The sequence below is a fragment of the Lemur catta genome, chromosome 24 (genome assembly GCF_020740605.2).
Source record: "Lemur catta isolate mLemCat1 chromosome 24, mLemCat1.pri, whole genome shotgun sequence".
In the NCBI taxonomy this organism is placed as follows: domain Eukaryota; kingdom Metazoa; phylum Chordata; class Mammalia; order Primates; family Lemuridae; genus Lemur; species Lemur catta.
The window spans coordinates 15420316-15430108 of record NC_059151.1 but is presented as its reverse complement, the minus strand read 5'-3'; positions in this window follow the sequence as shown (position 1 = coordinate 15430108).

The window sequence follows — 9793 nt, the reverse complement described above, 5'->3', positions numbered from 1 at the left end:
ACGCGTTACAGTAAAACTGACATTACTTTTTTGCTCTCGTGGAGCATTTTCAATAACACTCATACCATTTTCCTCTCTTAAACCTGCTGGCTTTGTTGTCTCCTCCTGTAAAAAAAAAAAAAGAAACGCACTTCAGAACACATTGTTTTTATTCTCTCACTCACCCACTCACTCAGTCAGATAACACACAGTCACTGTGTCTGCCAAATCATGGGCAATATTGTGGGACAAAGTGGAACATATAAACAGAAGGCAGATTCTGCCTGATATTCAAGCGGGACTTGAGATGTATGGAAGCAAATGAGAAGACAAATGGGTAAGTCACTAAGTCACCAGTTCGACAAATGGACTGAACAAAGTCTAGTGAGGGCACAAAGGAAAGAACAGTCCGTTCTAACTGGGAAACTCCAGAAACGCTACAAAGAGAGGAATGGATTTTGAAAGGCACACAAAATACAGACCGAAGGTGTGAAGAATTTCTTGACATGTGGGATCACCCAAGGATAAGGAAGCAACCAGGCAAATACGAGAAGCAAAATAATGTGGTAAAACTGCAAAACAGCTATAGGAAGCGGGATGGAGAGGGAAAACGGGAGAATCAGTCATGGAATGAGCATCCCCTCAATGAGGAGATGACTTACATCTTCACAAATATATTTTGAAAGGTCACCCAGGCAGCGATGGAAAGCTAAATGAAGTTACCAAGCGGGGGTGGGGGGGCGGGAATCCAGAAAACAGGCTTCCAACATCATAAGTCAGAGAGGGAGTAAGCGTAATAAGATAGGAAAAATGGTGAGCAGGTAGAAGATACAGAACTTGGTGAATGACAGATTTGGCGACTGGGGGGAGGACTGGAGAGCTGGACTGTTCCTGCTTGAGTCTTTCACTGCTATTTATTCGGGGTTGTTTACTGGGGTGAAGAAGCCAGATGTCGGAGTATACTACGGACAGTCAGGAAGACTCAGACAAGGGTCAAGGACAGCTTCACCTGGCAATGCGTCAAAGCTGAGGCACCCAGTGGACGTGATGCACAACACAGAGCTGGGTAAACACACTGGGCGTAGGAATCGGTAAACTTACTCGGCAAAACAATCTGGAGTTATGAAGGTAAATATTTGAAAACCATACAAAAGTGGTAGAATTCAATAAGGCAAACATAGAAAGAACTCACTAATTCTAGAAGGATAAGGAGAGGAGGGAAATAAGAGACGGGATGCAATTTTTCAATTACATAACTCAGTGTTTGATTCAAGGATATCAAATATACTTTTATTTATGTACGCAAATATTTACTTCCAGAAAATTGCCGGGATATGCGTGTTTCAATGAAATGAAATGAAATGGCTGAATTCTACAACACTGATTCAAAATGCCAGTTCAGGAGGATTCCTTTGTAAAAATTTATCTGATGAGTGTTAAACTGTAGAAGACCTCCTTCTCCATTTGTGTGATTACAGAATTAGGAGGCATCTTTAAGTGCTACTATAATGTAAAAAGGAAACATAATACTCTATGTTGAATTTCACGTGCTTTTCCGTCTGCCCCAGTAAAGGACATACTAATAGCTGTAATTTCCGCTTTATGCCAGATAGGGTAGTAGTTAAGAGTGGGAGAGAGCATCTAGTATGAAGAACAGTAAAGCCATGATTATCCACGTTGAAGATTAAAAACCTGCAGGTACATCTACGATTGTCAAGGGGGACCCAGTGTTCCTAGGAAGACAGAAGAATTTGACTGAAATGTCAAATGTACAGGGTTCCTCAGTTTTAGAGATGAATGACTGTACAGGCCAGGTGGAACAACTGCAAATACGAAAGTTCACAAAGATTCCCGGGAACAATGTAAAGCGTGCCCTTAGTGGGAGATATTTTTAAAATTAAAAAATCATCGCTCAGAGATGATTTTGTATACTCCTTTGGAAACCATGCCTTCAGCATGTTTCTGTGATAAAAGGTAGTTTATGTGAGCAAGCAATCGACAATTCTGTTTACGTTCACGTGGCATGTGTACATACAGGTGGCCGTTAGGTACCGATATTATTGCCACAAGATAGATCAGAGTAACTCCAGAAAGAAATAATCGCTGCATTTATTTCTCTAAGAGGGTTGTGGCTCAAAATTGCTTCCCTGATTTCATCGAAACAGACTGAGAACCTCCTGTATATAACCTCACATTTCAATTTTCGTTAACAAAGATATCCAATCAAAGGCTGATTTATTTCTCTCTCCTTATTCTCCAAAAGATCTAAAACAGCCACCAAGATTATATCAAACAATAAGATAAATTACTTAGGTAACTGATGGAATGACTGAACACTAAGTTGGACACGTTTACCAAGAAACAAAAGAGTCAAAACTACTTTGCATCACGTAGGACACAGATTTTACTAGATTCAATACAAGACATCACTTTACTAAATTGAAAGGAAGTGAGGATTAAAGTTTCCTTACTTCCCACATGGATTCTAATTGATGCTCACTAGGTGTACACATATGAGGACTAACATGTGATAATTTGAAACATTCATTTGAGTAGAACCTTAAATCATTCTCTTTTCTATATGCTAGCAACATTCAAATTATCCTCTTCTAGCAATTTTAAAATGCCCAGCTGATTAATGTTCATGACAATCATCTCAAACTCTCTTTCAGTCCTTCATTAACATCAGGGATATGTCATTCTGAAGAATCTTTTGCACTGACTGCCTCTCGTTTCTTAATTTGCATTTATTTTTATTTTTATTTATTTTTTTTTATTTCGGCTCATCATGGGGGTACATAAGTTCAGGTTATATACATTGTCCATGTCCCGCCCATCCCCCTGAGTCAGAGCCTCAAGCGTGTCCATTCTCCAGACAGAGTGCCTGGCACTCACCATGCAGTCATACCTCCATCCCCTCCCACCCCACCTCCCCAGTCTTAATTTGCATTTAAAAGCATTTCCATCTAGCACTCTGGGAGTCCAGGGCTGGTGGATCCTCTGAGCTCAGGAGTTCCAGACCAGCCTGAGCAAGAGCAAGACCCCCTCTCTACTAAAAATAGAGAGAAATTAGCAGGACAACTAAAAATATATAGGAAAAAATTAGCCAGGCATATTGGCGCATGCCTGTAGTCCCAGCCACTTGACAGGCTGAGGCAGGAGGATTGCTTGAGTCCAGGACTTTGAGGTTGCTGTGAGCTAGGCCGATGCCACGCCACTCTAGCCCGCTGTCTCAAAAAAAAATAATAAAAATAAAAATAAAAAATACAAGCATTTTCATCATATTTTTTAATGTGGAGAGATCCTGCTCTCATTTAACTCCACTATTTCTGAGGTGTTTTTCTACTAATCTGTCATATTGCCGCTCTTTTTCAATCATTACGTTTATCTTGCCCTTCGCACATGAATTCTTCCCCTTCATTCATTCCTCCACCCACATGTTTGTGGAGCAGCACTTTTGGGTTGCTTTCTAATTCTTTGCTCACACACTGGCAGCCCTAAGAATTGTTTTCTCCCACCAAAGTTTATAAATCTCAATCCTGAACATCTCTCTCTCTTGTGATTACACTGGTTTCTATGATGACCTTGAGGCCATCCACTTCTTTCTAGGATCCTTGTCAGCATGATGAGGGTCAGGGGGTGGTATGTGAACAAAGCGTGGGGAAAAGAAGTGGTTTTTGTTGTTGTGGTTCCTTAAACTAACTTACCTCTGTGTGACCCTCGTCAGTTGAAAACATCAAGACAGGTTGCAGACCAGGACCATGTGTGTCAACGAAACGAGCATGAAAGCCCTGGACTTTGACTGACGTCGGAAGGCTTTCAACCACATCTCGATGATGAGAAATACCGTCCTGTAACATGGTTTCCTTTTCTGTTCCCTCACCATTATATTTGCCTTTTGGTACTGCAAAAATAAAGAGTACATGAAAATACGAGTAATTACTTAACAAGGAATAACACAATATAGGCAGTCTTGAAATAGCTTACCACTTTTCGTGAGTTGCTGAGAAGTGGCCATTGGCTTCGTCAATCCTGGTTGTGCAACATTCTAGAACGAAGAACAGAAGCCTTAATAAAAATGAGTATCAACACGGGTAACTCAAGTGTAATGTTCACCATTACCTGACGAATCAACACAACGTGCACAGATTGTGGAATCACTTGAATGTAGACCCAACACTCAATTCTGTCATTATTTAACACATATCTTCATGTGGGGAGAGCGTTATGGGAGCTGATACAGATGTCCTCAAAATATTATCCCCCTCATCCCTACTTCATTACTATACAAACACTATGATTCATTCAGAGTATTTTCTTAACCAGAATAACCTAGGACAAAAATTTTCCGACATACTTGAGAGCATTTCTGAAACAACTAACATTAAGGAACTTACACTCATCATGTGTTATATTTTTACATCCATCCACGTGATTTATATTTGTATGAATTATCTCTTGCCCATCAATATGTGGGAGTTTAGTTTTTACTAGTACCTTACCTAAAAGGATGGAGATTAAAAGTAGTATAAGACACTTCTATCTTGTTTGACAAAAGGCTACAGAGAAATGATTGTGCTCACTCAGGTCTTTGCAAGAAAGAGAGAAATAAACAGGAATAAAGCTCATATGGCACTGATGGATGAAAGAAAGGCACACAAAGCTACTACAAAGAAACCTGTACCTAAATACGGAGGCAGAGAGGGAATGAAGAGACAGACACTGAAGAAACGTCTCCTGCAAGGAAAATTTAGGTGGGTGTAAAACCATTTCAAAAGCTGCGGGCACATGGATGAACACACAAACAAAAACAAGAAACATTTCCACTCAATTATGAACGTAAATCAAGAAACAAAAGAAAAGACATTCAGCACAATAAGATCTATAACAGACACTTCTGTTCATAGCACATCCACAATAATACTGACTAACATTTGCGTGACAGTTACTTTTTGTCTCCACTTTTGTAGACTTTAATTTATTGCTACAAAGTGAGGCATTCAAGTAGTGAAACACGGTCACATACCACTATCTGAAAGCTGTAAACTTATAAATACGAAAAGAGAAAAATAGAAACAGAAACATTCCATCAGTTTCTCCTAGGAGAAAAAAAAAAAATGGGTAATGAGAATTCCAAACAGTAATGTGCGGCTTGTAATGATATCATGTCTTAAAGATATCTTCAGAAACCCTCACTAGAAAGAGCACAGAGGGGAATACGGGCAGAAAGGCTGACTACAGATATCGGGCACCGGATCCTACGAGGAAGAACAGAAAGTCTCAGATGGTAAGGCACACCCCAGGTGTAATTCTAAGGACACAGTGCCAGAACCCACCACAGATCCCACGGGAAGAAGTCGCAGGGCAGAACAGGAAGGAGCAACGTTCTGGCAGAGAGAGACCCCGGAGGACCTGGCAGCCCCCCAGAAAGGGTAGTTGGGGAGGTTTGTGTTTCCTCCCCTCACACCTCTGGCAGTCTGCAGGCCCCCAAACTGTCAGACAGCCCCTCTGTCCTCAGGAGCCCAAGTGCTGCTGCCCTCAGGGACCTGGGAGCTTCCTGAGCACAGAGCACAAGGCCGCTGGCACCCTGGAGGTCCTTCTCCCTCCCCACAGACCACAGCCCACCTGGTGGGCACCATACTGCTTTCGCACCCATTGTGTGCCTCTGTGCTGCCCAGGGAGCTTCAGCCCTTCAGTTTCTCATTTCACTGGAACCCACACAAATGTGCTACACAACCCACTCAGACTGCAGCAGCCAGAGGGCACCAGTGAATCTCGGGGACCTGAGCGATCTCACAGCTGACACATTCTGGGCAGGCTGCCTATATGTGAGAGGACAGCACCGAACCCCAGAAGGGCTCCTTGAGACACAGGTGTCAAGAATGACAGGTCTCATTCTTTTAGACCCTTCTCATCTTGCTCCTCCCTCCCTCTTCTGTCCACCGCTGCTGGCACAGCCCTGGCAGTTCCTGCAGATTTCATGCCTAGTGTAATCAGTGACATAACCAGGATGCTAACATGTCACCTGACTTCTCCTCCGTCCAGGTACCACTGTGCAGCAGCTGCTTCTATCTAAGAGGTCAAGCTCTTTCCACAGCTGTCCCCTTACTATATACGGTGTCACTAGTTCCTACCTACCCTTGTAAAAGCACAGCAGCCACAAATATATTTAGCGCATTTTGTTTTTGAAAACAAATTCTACTCATCAAAATATCACTAAATAGAATTGCTGTTATTAAACTCTCACGTCTTTACTATTCCCCACACTTTTCCATCTCCTGTTTCCTCAACATCTTGACTTGATTATCCAACATTTTAAAATCTTCAGGTTTCAGGCACTATCTTTGTTAATTCCAGCTTCCAAAACATGCTACTCCAAACTCTTTCTCTTTGAATGTCATTGGACCTTTCACACGTTCACATGTACCATGCAATTTAACATTTGGCCACGGCTTGACCCGGAAGAATTCTTTAGCTTGTAGGTCAACATACTTCAAAGCCCAAATTGATTCTTTCCCACTTCTAAGCCTTATTTTTTACCCTACAGTATGATGGCCTCTTAAAACTATGCAGCAAACGAGCAGAATTATACTGCACAGCTGTCATGTCCTCAGCACACCATTATTTTCTGACCTATAAGCTGAAAATGGTAAGACAATCAGCCCTTTTATGCCAATGCAGAGGTCAGACTGTGACATCACACTACCCCTTCTTGGATTTTAACTTCACTCAATGCTTAGATTTTAACAGCATAACAACAACAACAACAAAACACAGTACCTCCGAATCCCAATCCCAAGGTGACGACGCTTCCTGTTCCTTCGCTCCAGACGTTAACAAGGACATCTTAGCTGTAAAATGTCATTCACAGAGTCATTGATGAGAACATGTGTGACTGTATGTTTCAAATACCTACACAAGTCTACTGCCATTCACTTTTATTTAGATGCAATAAAATTAATAGCAAAAAATTATTACAGAATTGATGCAGATTAAAAGAACAAAAGCTAGGCCGTTTGAAGGAATACAAGAAAAGAAAACTAATTAGAGAAATGGTGGTTACATTTGAAACCACATACGTTAACTGGTGCCTTTATAACACTATTTACGCATGGAAAAATCTCAGAGATATTCACTGATTTACCGCTTCTGCTACTTTCACGCGTTACAGTAAAACTGACATTACTTTTTTGCTCTCGTGGAGCATTTTCAATAACACTCATACCATTTTCCTCTCTTAAACCTGCTGGCCTTGTTGTCTCCTCCTGTAAAAAAAAAAAAAAAGAAACGCACTTCAGAACACATTGTATTTATTCTCTCTCTCACCCACTCACTCAGTCAGATAACACACAGTCACTGTGTCTGCCAAATCATGGGCAATATTGTGGGACAAAGCGGAACATATAAACAGAAGGCAGATTCTGCCTGATATTCAAGCGGGACTTGAGATGTATGGAAGCAAATGAGAAGACAAATGGGTAAGTCACTAAGTCACCAGTTCGACAAATGGACTGAACAAGTCTAGTGAGGGCACAAAGGAGAGAGCAGTCCGTTCTAACTGGGAAACTCCAGAAACGCTACAAAGAGAGGAATGGATTTTGAAAGGCACACAAAATACAGACCGAAGGTGTGAAGAATTTCTTGACATGTGGGATCAGCACGAGGACAAGGAAGCAACCAGGCAAATAGGGGAAGCAAAATAATGTGGTAAAACTGCAAAACAGCTATAGGAAGCGGGATGGAGAGGGAAAACGGGAGAATCAGTCATGGAATGAGCATCCCCTCAATGAGGAGATGACTTACATCTTCACAAATATATTTTGAAAGGTCACCCAGGCAGCGATGGAAAGCTAAATGAACTTACCAAGCGGGGGTGGGGGGGCGGGAATCCAGAAAACAGTCTTCCATCATCATAAGTCAGAGAGTGAGTAAGCGTAATAAGATAGGAAAAATGGTGAGCAGGTAGCAGATACAGAACTTGGTGAATGACAGATTTGGCGACTGGGGGGAGGACTGGAGAGCTGGACTGTTCCTGCTTGAGTCTTTCACTGCTATTTATTCGGGGTTGTTTACTGGGGTGAAGAAGCCAGATGTCAGAGTATATTACGGACAGTCAGGAAGACTCAGACAAGGGTCAAGGACAGCTTCACCTGGCAAGGCGTCAAAGCTGAGGCACCAAGTGGACGTGATGCACAACACAGAGCTGGGTAAACACACTGGGCGTAGGAATCGGTAAGCTTACTCGGGAAAATTATCTGGAGTTATGAAGGTAAATATTTGAAAACCATACAAAAGTGATAGAATTCAATAAGGGAAACATAGAAAGAACTCGCTAATTCTAGAAGGATAAGGAGAAGAGGGAAATAAGAGACGGGATGCAATTTTTCAATTAAAGAACTCAGTGTTTGATTCAAGGATATGAAATATACTTTTATTTATATACGCAAATATTTACTTCCAGAAAATTGCCGGGATATGCATGTTTCAATGAAATGAAATGAAATGGCTGAATTCTACAACACTGTTTCAAAATGCCAGTTCAAGAGGATTCCTTTGTAAAAATTTATCTGATGAGTGTTAAACTGAAGAAGACCTCCTTCTCCATTTGTGTGATTACAGAATTAGGAGGCATCTTTAAGTGCTACTATAATGTAAGAAGGAAACATAATACTCTATGTTGAATTTCACGTGCTTTTCCGTCTGCCCCGGTAAAGGACATACTAATAGCTGTAATTTCCGCTTTATGCCAGATAGGGTAGTAGTTAAGAGTGGGAGAGAGCATCTAGTATGAAGAGCAGTAAAGCCATGATTATCCACGTTGAAGATTAAAAACCTTCAGGTACATCTACGATTGTCAAGGGGGACCCAATGTTCCTAGGAAGACAGAAGAATTTGACTGAAATGTCAAATGTACAGGGTTCCTCAGTTTCAGAGATGAATGACTGTACAGGCCAGGTGGAACAACTGCAAATACGAAAGTTCACAAAGCTTCCCGGGAACAATATAAAGCGTGCCCTTAGCGGGAGATACTTTTAAAATTAAAAAATCATCGCTCAGAGATGATTTTGTATACTCCTTTGGAAACCATGGCTTCAGCATGTTTCTGTGATAAAAGGTAGTTTATGTGAGCAAGCAATCGACAATTCTGTTTACGTTCACGTGGCATGTGTACATACAGGTGGCCGTTAGGTACCGATATTATTGCCACAAGATAGATCAGAGTAACTCCAGAAAGAAATAATCGCTGCATTTATTTCTCTAAGAGGGTTGTGGCTCAAAATTGCTTCTCTGATTTCATCGAAACAGACTGAGAACCTCCTGTATATAACCTCACATTTCAATTTTCGTTAACAAAGATATCCAATCAAAGGCTGATTTATTTCTCTCTCCTTATTCTCCAAAAGATCTAAAACAGCCACCAAGATTATATCAAACAATAAGATAAATTACTTAGGTAACTGATGGAATGACTGAACACTAAGTTGGACACGTTTACCAAGAAACAAAAGAGTCAAAACTACTTTGCATCACGTAGGACACAGATTTTACTAGATTCAATACAAGACATCACTTTACTAAATTGAAAGGAAGTGAGGATTAAAGTTTCCTTACTTCCCACATGGATTCTAATTGATGCTCACTAGGTGTACACATATGAGGACTAACATGTGATAATTTGAAACATTCATTTTAGTAGAACCTTAAATGATTCTCTTTTCTATATGCTAGCAACATTCAAATTATCCTCTTCTAGCAATTTTAAAATGCCCAGCTGATTAATGTTCATGACAATCATCTCAAACTCTCTTTCAGT